This window comes from Bombina bombina, chromosome 9, assembly GCF_027579735.1.
Source record: "Bombina bombina isolate aBomBom1 chromosome 9, aBomBom1.pri, whole genome shotgun sequence".
NCBI lineage: Eukaryota > Metazoa > Chordata > Amphibia > Anura > Bombinatoridae > Bombina > Bombina bombina.
The window spans coordinates 284434446-284448394 of record NC_069507.1 but is presented as its reverse complement, the minus strand read 5'-3'; positions in this window follow the sequence as shown (position 1 = coordinate 284448394).

The following is a 13949-nucleotide window of genomic DNA, read 5'->3' as shown; positions in this document are numbered from 1 at the left end:
TTAGCTGTCTGCTATATAGTCTTGTACCATTACCTCTGCTGATATGTTTCAGTACTGGTTTAGCTGTCTGCTATATACTCTTGTACCATTACCTCTGCTGATATGTTTCAGTACTGCTTTAGCTGTCTGCTATATACTCCTCTACCATTACCTCTGCTGATATGTTTCAGTACTGGTTTAGCTGTCTGCTATATACTCTTGTACCATTACCTCTGCTGATACGTTTCAGTACTGGTTTAGCTGTCTGCTATATACTCCTCTACCATTACCTCTGCTGATATGTTTCACTACTGGTTTAGCTGTCTGCTATATACTCCTGTACCATTACCTCTGCTGATATGTTTCAGTACTGGTTTAGCTGTCTGCTATATACTCCTGTACCATTACCTGTGCTGATATGTTTCAGTACTGGTTTAGCTGTCTGCTATATACTCTTGTACCATTACCTCTGCTGATATGTTTCAGTACTGGTTTAGCTGTCTGCTATATTCTCTTGTACCATTACCTCTGCTGATATGTTTCAGTACTGGTTTAGCTGTCTGCTATATACTCTTGTACCATTACCTCTGCTGATATGTTTCAGTACTGGTTTAGCTGTCTGCTATATTCTCTTGTACCATTACCTCTGCTGATATGTTTCAGTACTGGTTTAGCTGTCTGCTATATACTCCTGTACCATTACCTCTGCTGATATGTTTCACTACTGGTTTAGCTGTCTGCTATATACTCCTCTACCATTACATCTGCTGATATGTTTCAGTACTGGTTTAGCTGTCTGCTATATACTCCTCTACCATTACATCTGCTGATATGTTTCAGTACTGGTTTAGCTGTCTGCTATATACTCCTCTACCATTACTTCTGCTGATATGTTTCAGTACTGGTTTAGCTGTCTGCTATATACTCTTGTACCATTACCTCTGCTGATATGTTTCAGTACTGGTTTAGCTGTCTGCTATATACTCTTGTACCATTACCTCTGCTGATATGTTTCACTACTGGTTTAGCTGTCTGCTATATACTCCTGTACCATTACCTCTGCTGATATGTTTCACTACTGGTTTAGCTGTCTGCTATATACTCCTGTACCATTACCTCTGCTGATATGTTTCACTACTGGTTTAGCTGTCTGCTATATACTCTTGTACCATAACCTCTGCTGATATGTTTCAGTACTGGTTTAGCTGTCTGCTATTTACTCTTGTACCATTACCTCTGCTGATATGTTTCAGTACTGGTTTAGCTGTCTGCTATATACTCTTGTACCATTACCTCTGCTGATATGTTTCAGTACTGGTTTAGCTGTCTGCTATATACTCCTCTACCATTACCTCTGCTGATATGTTTCAGTACTGGTTTAGCTGTCTGCTATATACTCCTCTACCATTACCTCTGCTGATATGTTTCACTACTGGTTTAGCTGTCTGCTATATACTCCTGTACCATTACCTCTGCTGATATGTTTCACTACTGGTTTAGCTGTCTGCTATATACTCCTGTACCATTACCTCTGCTGATATGTTTCACTACTGGTTTAGCTGTCTGCTATATACTCCTCTACCATTACATCTGCTGATATGTTTCAGTACTGGTTTAGCTGTCTGCTATATACTCCTCTACCATTACCTCTGCTGATATGTTTCAGTACTGGTTTAGCTGTCTGCTATATACTCTTGTACCATTACCTCTACTGATATGTTTCAGTACTGGTTTAGCTGTCTGCTATATACTCTTGTACCATTACCTCTGCTGATATGTTTCACTACTGGTTTAGCTGTCTGCTATATACTCTTGTACCATTACCTCTGCTGATATGTTTCAGTACCGGTTTAGCTGTCTGCTATATACTCTTGTACCATTACCTCTGCTGATATGTTTCAGTACTGGTTTAGCTGTCTGCTATATACTCTTGTACCATTACCTCTGCTGATATGTTTCAGTACTGGTTTAGCTGTCTGCTATATACTCTTGTACCATTACCTCTGCTGATATGTTTCAGTACTGGTTTAGCTGTCTGCTATATACTCTTGTACCATTACCTCTGCTGATATGTTTCAGTACTGGTTTAGCTGTCTGCTATATACTCTTGTACCATTACCTCTGCTGATATGTTTCACTACTGGTTTAGCTGTCTGCTATATACTCCTCTACCATTACCTCTGCTGATATGTTTCAGTACTGGTTTAGCTGTCTGCTATATACTCTTGTACCATTACCTCTGCTGATATGTTTCAGTACTGGTTTAGCTGTCTGCTATATACTCTTGTACCATTACCTCTGCTGATACGTTTCAGTACTGGTTTAGCTGTCTGCTATAAACTCTTGTACCATTACCTCTGCTGATATGTTTCAGTACTGGTTTAGCTGTCTGCTATATACTCTTGTACCATTACCTCTGCTGATATGTTTCAGTACTGGTTTAGCTGTCTGTTATATACTCTTGTACCATTACGTCTGCTGATACGTTTCAGTACTGGTTTAGCTGTCTGCTATATACTCTTGTACCATTACCTCTGCTGATACGTTTCAGTACTGGTTTAGCTGTCTGCTATATACTCCTCTACCATTACCTCTGCTGATATGTTTCAGTACTGGTTTAGCTGTCTGCTATATACTCTTGTACCATTACCTCTGCTGATATGTTTCAGTACTGGTTTAGCTGTCTGCTATATACTCTTGTACCATTACCTCTGCTGATACGTTTCAGTACTGGTTTAGCTGTCTGCTATATACTCTTGTACCATTACCTCTGCTGATACGTTTTGTGACAGACCCTTCGGTCAGGACTGAAAGTGTTAACTTTATTTTCTAACCACAAGTGGCTGGCTCCAGCTACAATCTAATTAATGCTTAGCATTCTATTGTTTGATCACCTCCAGAGAGAAAGTGATAAGAAGAGTCAAGAGTGTCTTGTGGTTGAAGTGTTTAAGTAATATAATCCTATTGTATCATGTCAAGGGCGCTTCTCCCTTTTATCTAATGTACAACATTCTTTCAACCCCCATCTGAGGGGGGGTCAAAAACCTGTATAAATCTGTGTGCTGCCTTTTAATAAATGTAATTCTGTTTTAAACCTGAAACTGGCTGGGTTGTGAATTGCTGATTGTCTATGCAGGACATTGTTCATCTGGGGTTAACCCTTGGTACACAGTTGGTACCGTAACATTGGTGGCAAGCGACGGGAGAATCCTTATCGCCCAGAAGAGCAACTACACAAGCCAGTAACCTCAGGAAGAGGGGGATTATTACAATACTGACTAAGATGGAAAGAGTACCAGGGACAGAAGGAACCAATGGGCCCAGCATATCAGACAGAACCCCTGAAGAAGCAAGCTTTGATCGGGCGGTTAAAATAAGACTGGCATATTATGGCCCCAACCCATCTGCCGAAATTATCGACCGGGTCATAGCAGCTGTGGAGGCCAACCTACTTCGCCAAAGCGGCGCTGTAGCAGCCCAAGTCACAGCAACCCCAGTGGAAAATGGAAAAGTAAATTTTGCAGCTTTTAAAAACTTCCTGGAAACAGAAGGAGAGATTGATGGGTACCTTGCAGATTTTGAGAGGCAATGTGCACTACACAAGGTACCCGCAGAGGACTGGGTCACGATATTATCCGGAAAATTATCCGGCCGGGCCAGTGAGGCTTTTCGGGCCATTCCAGATGAGGAAGTCGGGGATTATAATACTGTAAAAGAGGCTCTGCTCTCCAGGTATGCGGTTACACCGGAGGCATACCGGAGGCGGTTCAGAGACACTGTTAAATTGGCTGGTGATTCCTACCTTGAGTGGGCATGTAAGGTGCACCGCACAGCAGCTCACTGGATAGCGGGGTGCCAAGCCGTATCTGGGGAAGAGGTGCTGCAGCTATTCCTGTTGGAACATTGCTTCGACAAGTTACCCGCAGGAGTTCGAGAGTGGGTTCGGGACCGTAAACCCTCCACCCTGCATGAAGCTGCTCGCTTGGCAGATGAGTATACGGATGCCCGCAAACTGGACACTGCTACCACTAAGCCCCCTGCCAGAGTGGAGTACAGACCCCCAGTCACCCCAGCACCTGCCAGTTACCAACCCCCAGCACACCGCTATACCACACGGTCTCGGGCCACGAACTACCCTCAGAGAGCCTGGTTCAATTCGCGGGGCTACTCACAACCTATTCGGTGCTTTGGATGTAAGCAACTAGGGCACAAAAGACCAGAGTGTCCCCTAAACGCAGCGAACCAAGCACAGTCCTGGAGAAGACCCGCTAGCGGAATCCCAAGTAATCCTCAGCCTGCGGCCCGCTACGTAGAGGCGCAAGAATGCTGGGGCATCCTACATGAGGCAGACCCCGTGCAAGCTGCCCACCGGAATAACCGGCAACTGGTTAAAGTGAATGGGAAGGAGGTCAGTGGTCTACGGGATACTGGTGCTACCATGACCTTGCTTCGAAAGAACTTGGTGTCTGAGAAACAGCACACAGGAGACACTGTGGCTGTGAGGGTAGCAGGGGGCACTGTGTTCCGCCTGCCTGTTGCCAGGGTGCATTTGGATTGGGGAGGGGGCGCTAGACCTGTGAATGTGGGGGTCATGAAGGATTTACCAGCTGATGTTCTCCTTGGAAATACCTTGGTCCCCCTTGTTTCTGCCTATGCTCCCATGGGTCCCGCTGATGTTAACCCTGTGACTACCCGTGCTCAGATCCGTGCAGCAGAGACTGACCCCCCTGCTGCTAAGCCCCAGGACGCTGAGCTCAGTAAATCTCTATCCGCTATTGATATGTGGGAGTCACGTTACAATGCGCTGATGAAGGAGAAGAGTCACGTAGAGGATAAAATGGTCACGTTAAATAATCATGTAACAGTGCTAGCGGGAGAGAAGAGGAGTGCAGAGGAAAAAGCACGTTTAGAACAGGAATCTCTGCTAGACAAGCTGCACCGACAGACTGCAGAAAACACCAGCTTGAGAGTGGAACATGAAACATTAAGGACAAACTTAGTGACACTGGAGGAGAAGCTGACGCTGGCTCATAGTGAGGTGCAGCAACTCAAGGGCACCCTATGTCAGTATGAAGGGATTGTGGATACCTATAAAGAGCAGGTACAGAAAACTCGTAAAGAAGCTGATGAGATTTTGAAGGACTGTTTAGCCCTAGTCTGGGCACTGAGGAAGTTAAACCCTTGTTTGTATGGACAGGAATTCTCTCTCATAACGGGAATACAAATGGATTGTCCCAGCAAACTGACATGCCTACCACCCCTTAGTCCGGTCATCCCCAGGTTGACCCGCAAAAGGGTCAAGCCGGGTCTGCCGGAGTGTTCCACAAGGGGGGAGCTATGTGACAGACCCTTCGGTCAGGACTGAAAGTGTTAACTTTATTTTCTAACCACAAGTGGCTGGCTCCAGCTACAATCTAATTAATGCTAAGCATTCTATTGTTTGATCACCTCCAGAGAGAAAGTGATAAGAAGAGTCAAGAGTGTCTTGTGGTTGAAGTGTTTAAGTAATATAATCCTATTGTATCATGTCAAGGGCGCTTCTCCCTTTTATCTAATGTACAACATTCTTTCAACCCCCATCTGAGGGGGGGTCAAAAACCTGTATAAATCTGTGTGCTGCCTTTTAATAAATGTCATTCTGTTTTAAACCTGAAACTGGCTGGGTTGTGAATTGCTGATTGTCTATGCAGGACATTGTTCATCTGGGGTTAACCCTTGGTACACAGTTGGTACCGTAACACGTTTCAGTACTGGTTTAGCTGTCTGCTATATACTCTTGTACCATTACCTCTGCTGATATGTTTCACTACTGGTTTAGCTGTCTGCTATATACTCTTGTACCATTACCTCTGCTGATATGTTTCAGTACTGGTTTAGCTGTCTGCTATATACTCCTCTACCATTACCTCTGCTGATATGTTTCAGTACTGGTTTAGCTGTCTGCTATATACTCTTGTACCATTACCTCTGCTGATACGTTTCAGTACTGGTTTAGCTGTCTGCTATATACTCTTGTACCATTACCTCTGCTGATACGTTTCAGTACTGGTTTAGCTGTCTGCTATATATTCCTCTACCATTACCTCTGCTGATACGTTTCAGTACTGGTTTAGCTGTCTGCTATATACTCTTGTACCATTACCTCTGCTGATACGTTTCAGTACTGGTTTAGCTGTCTGCTATATACTCTTGTACCATTACCTCTGCTGATACGTTTCAGTACTGGTTTAGCTGTCTGCTATATACTCTTGTACCATTACCTCTGCTGATACGTTTCAGTACTGGTTTAGCTGTCTGCTATATACTCCTGTACCATTACCTCTGCTGATATGTTTCAGTACCGGTTTTGCTGTCTGCTATATACTCTTGTACCATTACCTCTGCTGATACGTTTCAGTACTGGTTTAGCTGTCTGCTATATACTCCTGTACCATTACCTCTGCTGATATGTTTCAGTACCGGTTTAGCTGTCTGCTATATACTCTTGTACCATTACCTCTGCTGATATGTTTCAGTACTGGTTTAGCTGTCTGCTATATACTCCTGTACCATTACCTCTGCTGATAAGTTTCAGTGCTGGTTTAGCTGTCTGCTATATACTCTTGTACCATTACCTCTGCTGATATGTTTCAGTACTGGTTTAGCTGTCTGCTATATACTCCTGTACCATTACCTCTGCTGATATGTTTCAGTACTGGTTTAGCTGTCTGCTATATACTCCTGTACCATTACCTCTGCTGATATGTTTCAGTACTGGTTTAGCTGTCTGCTATATACTCCTCTACCATTACCTCTGCTGATATGTTTCAGTACTGGTTTAGCTGTCTGCTATATACTCTTGTACCATTACCTCTGCTGATATGTTTCAGTACTGGTTTAGCTGTCTGCTATATACTCTTGTACCATTACCTCTGCTGATATGTTTCACTACTGGTTTAGCTGTCTGCTATATACTCTTGTACCATTACCTCTGCTGATATGTTTCAGTACTGGTTTAGCTGTCTGCTATATACTCTTGTACCATTACCTCTGCTGATACGTTTCAGTACTGGTTTAGCTGTCTGCTATATACTCTTGTACCATTACCTCTGCTGATACGTTTCAGTACTGGTTTAGCTGTCTGCTATATACTCCTCTACCATTACCTCTGCTGATATGTTTCAGTACTGGTTTAGCTGTCTGCTATATACTCCTCTACCATTACCTCTGCTGATATGTTTCAGTACTGGTTTAGCTGTCTGCTATATACTCTTGTACCATTACCTCTGCTGATACGTTTCAGTACTGGTTTAGCTGTCTGCTATATACTCCTCTACCATTACCTCTGCTGATATGTTTCACTACTGGTTTAGCTGTCTGCTATATACTCTTGTACCATTACCTCTGCTGATATGTTTCAGTACTGGTTTAGCTGTCTGCTATATACTCCTCTACCATTACCTGTGCTGATATGTTTCAGTACTGGTTTAGCTGTCTGCTATATACTCTTGTACCATTACCTCTGCTTATATGTTTCAGTACTGGTTTAGCTGTCTGCTATATACTCTTGTACCATTACCTCTGCTGATATGTTTCAGTAGTGGTTTAGCTGTCTGCTATATACTCTTGTACCATTACCTCTGCTGATATGTTTCAGTACTGATTTAGCTGTCTGCTATATACTCCTCTACCATTACCTCTGCTGATATGTTTCAGTACTGGTTTAGCTGTCTGCTATATACTCCTGTACCATTACCTCTGCTGATACGTTTCAGTATTGGTTTACCTGTCTGCTATATACTCCTCTACCATTACCTCTGCTGATCTGTTTCAGTACTGGTTTAGCTGTCTGCTATATACTCTTGTACCATTACCTCTGCTGATATGTTTCAGTACTGGTTTAGCTGTCTGCTATATACTCTTGTACCATTACCTCTGCTGATATGTTTCAGTACTGGTTTAGCTGTCTGCTATATACTCTTGTACCATTACCTCTGCTGATATGTTTCAGTACTGGTTTAGCTGTCTGCTATATACTCCTGTACCATTACCTCTGCTGATATGTTTCAGTACTGGTTTAGCTGTCTGCTATATACTCCTGTACCATTACCTCTGCTGATACGTTTCAGTATTGGTTTACCTGTCTGCTATATACTCCTCTACCATTACCTCTGCTGATCTGTTTCAGTACTGGTTTAGCTGTCTGCTATATACTCTTGTACCATTACCTCTGCTGATATGTTTCAGTACTGGTTTAGCTGTCTGCTATATACTCTTGTACCATTACCTCTGCTGATATGTTTCAGTACTGGTTTAGCTGTCTGCTATATACTCTTGTACCATTACCTCTGCTGATATGTTTCAGTTCTGGTTTGGCTGTCTGTTATATGTGGATATTTGTCTTCAGGTAAGTATCTATCTTTTTTTAAGACACTCTAAAATTTTAAAATATAAAGTGCCAAAAATAGCTGAAATATATATTGCATATATTTGCCATGAGTCAGGTCTATGTTTATTTCCCTTTGCAGTCTAACAGTTTCAGTATGGAAAATTATGTTTTGGAAAAAAAAATTCTAACCTGGGGTTCCAGCTTGTTGTAACCTCACTTCTGTTTTTTCAAATGTTGGTGGGCAAATTAGGCTCGCAATGGCGCAACATGCTTCTATTTATTGCGTCATTCATGGCACAAATTTTTTTTGCCACAAAGTTTGCGTTTGTTGTGACGCGAGTCATGTAATTTCTTGCATCTTTGTTGACGTAAATTTTTTTTTTGCCCAAAGTCGTGCCTGTTATGACGTGAATCGTGTCCTTTCCTGTTAACCTTGGCGACAAAAGTTTTTTTTTTTCTCAGCATTTGCGTCATCTTTGTTGGCGTCATTTTTGGGCTATGATATTTGCTTTTGTTTCACATATAAGCATTTTTTCCCATTCCTGAAACTGCTATTTTGTGGAAATTTTATATTTTGTTTAAATGTTATTTTTTCTTTTTTGTTGCATTTTTCAGGATGTCTCAAACTGATCCTGCCTTTGATGTTACTGTAGAAACCAAGTTGCCTGAAAAAAAATCTACCAAAGCTAAGTGTGTATGTTGTAAATTGGCTGATCTTCCTACTTCAGCTCAAGTATGTGGCACTTGCTATGAGAAATTGTTTCATGCTGATAATGTTTCTATAAGTACAAATACATCTACTGTTAAACCTTCACAGTCAAATGTTCATGATGTTCCTGTAGATATAAATGATTATATTGCTGCAGCCATAGAGAAGGCTATGACTGCTATTCCGCCTTCAAATAAACGTAAAAGTTCTCTCCCTACTTCTCCTAATTCTGATAAAGTTTGTATTGATCAACAGCATACTGAAGTATTTTCTGCTGATGAGGATTTCTCTGGCTCAGAGGAACCTACTTCAGACTCTGACATTGATAAATCATCCTTTCTTTTTAAGATGGAATATATCCGTTCTTTGTTAAAGGAAGTTTTGTTTGCTATTCTTGTTATCAAGAGGACTAGATTCCTCAATACCCAAAGTAAACGTTTGAATTCTGTTTTTAAAACTTCTGAAGTTTTTCCTATTCCAGATGCTATTTCTAATATGATTACTAAGGAATGGTCTAAGTCTGGTACTTCTTTTAATCCTTCTTCTAGGTTTAAAAAATTGTATCCTTTACCTGTGTCCAATTTAGAGCTTTGGGAACAAGTCCCTAAGGTTGATGGAGCTATTTCTACTCTTGCTAAACGTACTACTATTCCTATGGAAGATAGTACTTCTTTTAAGGATCCCTTAGATAGGAAGATTGAATCTTATCTTAGGAAGGCATATTTACATACTGGCTATATTCTTAGACCTGCTATTTCTATAGCTGATGTTGCTGCTGCTTTAACTTTTTGGTTGGACAGTCTAGTACAGCAGTTATCAGATCCTGATTGGTCTAGTATTGTTCTTTTACTTCCACATGTTAATCATTTCATTTGTGATGCTATATTTGATATTAAGATTGATATTAAATCTATGTCTTTAGCTATTCTATCTAGAAGAGCTTTATGGCTTAAATCATGGAATGCTGATATGGTGTCTAAATCTAGATTACTATCTTTATCTTTTCAAGGTTATAATTTGTTTGGTTCTCAATTGGATTCTATTATCTCCACTATCACTGGGGGTAAGGGAGTTTTTCTGCCCCAAGATAAGAAATCTAAGGGTAAATTTAAAGCTCCCAATCATTTTTGTTCCTTTTGTCAGACTAAGGAACAAAAAAACACTCATTCCCCTAAGGCCTCTGGTTCCAATTGTATTGAATAGGTTTCAGAATAAGACCTCCCATGGGAAGATTCTTTCCCATGTTCCAACAAACCCTGTGAAGGCTCAGGCTTTTCTGAAGTGTATTTCAGATCTAGAGCTTTCAGGGGTGATTGTTCCTGTTCTTGAAAAAGACGAAGTAACCAGCGCCCAGGACTGATATCTGCTCACTATAAAGAAGACCCCCTAATAGGTCTAGAAACGGAACAATGGATTAGGATATATAGGAGCGCCAATGGCTTAGATATACCACAGGGAATAAAAAGTCAAAAATGGTCTCCAATAATTTCTATCAACCAAATATTTAATATATAAAACCAATGTAATTCTGATCTCCAGGAGATCAGAATTACATTGGTTTTATATATTAAATATTTGGTTGATAGAAATTATTGGAGACCATTTTTGATTGTTCCTGTTCCTCTACAGAAACAGGGTTTGGGTTTTTATTCAAATCTGTTCATTGTCCCAAAGAAAGGAGACTCATTCAGACCAATTCTGGATCTGAAAACTCTAAATCTTTTTGTAAGAGTCCTAATTTTCAAGATGGTGACTATAAGGACTATTTTGGCTTTTGTTCAGCAAGGTCATTTCATCTCCACATTAGACTTACAAGACGCTATCTTTATATTCCGATTCACCCAGACCACTATCGGTTTCTGAGATTCTCTTTTCTAGACGAGCATTACCAATTTGTCGCTCTTCCGTTTGGCTTAGCGACAGCTCCGAGAATCTTTTGAAAGGTTCTCGGTGCCCTTCTATCTGTAATCAAAGAGCAGGGTATTGAGGTGTTTCCTTATTGGACGATATCTTGGTACTAGCTCAAGATTTTCATTTAGCAGAATCTCACACGAAACAACTTGTGTCGTTTAAGACATGGTTGGAGGATCAATTTACCAAAGAGTTTCTTGATTCCTCAGACAAAGGTCACCTTTTTAGGTTTCCAGATAGATTCAGTGTCCATGACTCTTTCTTTGACAGACAAGAGACGAATGAAGTTAGTGTTAGCTTGTCTAAACCTTCAGTCTCTATCATTTCCTTCAGTAGCTATGTGCATGGAAGTTTTAGGTCTCATGATTGCAGCATCGGACGCAATCCCCTTTGCTCGTTTTCATATGAGACCTCTACAGCTTTGCATGTTACACCAATGGTGCAGGGATTATACTCGGATATCACAGTTCATATACTTAAGTCCCAACATTCAACACTCTCTGACTCAGTGGTTAAACCATCACCTTATTGTACAAGGGGCCTCCTTTGTTGTCTTTCCTGGACTGTGATCACAACAGATGCAAGTCTTACAGGTTGGGGAGCTGTCTGGGGGTCTCTGACATCACAAGGGGTTTGGGTACCTTAGGAGGCGAGGTTACCATTCAATATTTTAGAACTCTGTGCTATTTTCAGAGTTCTTCAGACTTGGCCTCTATTGAAGAGAAAACTTTATTTTCAATTTCAGACAGACAATATCACTACAGTGGCATATGTTAATCATCAAGGGGGGACCCGCAGTCCTTCAGCAATGAAAGAAGTATCTCTGATACTTTCTTGGGCGGAGTCCAACTCTTGTCAAATTTCTGCGATTCATATCCCAGGAGTAGACAATTGGGAAGCAGATTATCTCAGTCATCAGACTTTAAATCCGGGAGAGTGGTCTCTCCATCCAGATGTGGTTTTTAAATTGATACAGATGTGGGGTCCTCCAGAAATAGATCTGATGGCCTCATGTCTGAACAAGAAGCTTCCAAGATACCTCTCCAGGTCCCAGGATCCTCAGGCTGAGATGGTAGATGCTTTAGCAGTTCCTTGGTTTTACCAACCTGCTTACTTTTTCCGCCTCTGGTTCTTCTTCCAAAGGTGATCTCCAAGATCATAATGGAACGATCTTATGTGTTTCTGATAGCTCCAGCTTGGCCTCTCAGGTTTTGGTATGCAGACCTTGTCAGGATGTCCAGTTGCCAACCTTGGCCACTTCCTTTAAGGCCAGACCTTCTGTCTCAAGGGCCATTTTTTCATCAGGATCTCAAATCTCTAAATTTGATGGCATGGAAATTGAACGCTTAGTGCTTAGTCATAGAGGTTTTTCTGACTTCGTAATTAGCACTATGATACAGGCTCGTAAATCTGTTTCAAGGAAAATTTATTATCAGGTTTGAAAAACCTATATTTCATGGTGTTCAACTCATGATTATTCTTGCCATTCTTTTAGAATTCCTAGGATCTTGACTGAAACAGAGTGGCGAGTCCCAGTCGCGGAGGGATCTGCGACTTCTAATCTGCCCATGTAAGTCAGCTGCCGGAGTCGTACTGAAACTACAGCAGCACTACTCACCGAACAGCCTGTTCCAGAGCCCTCAAAGACACAGAGGCTCAAGACAAGGGACTTGGAAGGCCTGGAGTAGTAAACCGGAATAGGGTTGAGGTATCGTATAATAACTTTGCTCTGCACTTGGTACAGGCGACCCCTCACTACACTGGTATGTTTCATTTTTACATATTGGGACCTTTTTTTTTTTATGTAGCTGAGAGACATTACCCTGGTTCTCTTGTATAACCTGCTTATGGTCTGTGTCCCTTTTAAGGGGAAGGAAAAGAGCTGCAAAAGCAAGGAAGATAGGAAAAGGAAGGGGTTGTGTGTGTAATTTGGATAACAACCTTGCACAAGAGACCTTCTTTGTTCCTTTTTCTTTTTTTTTTTCTTTTTTTTGGTTTCCCTCCTTCAGAAGAGAAATAAGAAAAGGAGAAAGGGAAAATCAAGTGCTTCTCTTAATTAAAGGGACATTTGGAATATATACTTTTTGAAAGTGATAATATCCTGCTATGGTACTAAGTGTGAAAGCTCCTCTCTAATAATAAGAGAAGCTGAAGGTTGGATTATATAACTGGATTACAGCTTGGTTTGGTTGCTGGACTATGCACAGTACTGCTCTATTCCTGTATTTATAAGGTTCTTGATCTCACTAGAAAAGGGACAAGGCGGGAAAAAAAAGGAAAAAAAGGGGGGGGGACAAAGTGTTTGTTTGATATGCTAAAAACATAATTTATGTAAGAACTTACCTGATAAATTCATTTCTTTCATATTAGCAAGAGTCCATGAGCTAGTGACGTATGGGATATACATTCCTACCAGGAGGGGCAAAGTTTCCCAAACCTCAAAATGTCTACAAATACACCCCTCACCACACCCACAATTCAGTTTAACGAATAGCCAAGAAGTGGGGTAATAAGAAAGGAGCGAAAGCATCAAAAATAAGGAATTGGAATAATTGTGCTTTATACAAAAAAATCATAACCACCACAAAAAAGGGTGGGCCTCATGGACTCTTGCTAATATGAAAGAAATGAATTTATCAGGTAAGTTCTTACATAAATTATGTTTTCTTTCATGTAATTAGCAAGAGTCCATGAGCTAGTGACGTATGGGATAGCAGATACCCAAGATGTGGAACTTCCACGCAAGAGTCACTAGAGAGGGAGGGATAAAATAAAGACAGCCAATTCCGCTGAAAAATAATCCACAACCCAAATCAAAAAGTTTTAATCTTATAATGAAAAAAAAATGAAATTATAAGCAGAAGAATCAAACTGAAACAGCTGCCTGAAGTACTTTTCTACCAAAAACTGCTTCAGAAGAAGAAAAAACATCAAAGTGGTAGAATTTAGTAAAAGTATGCAAAGAAGACCAAGTTGCTTCTT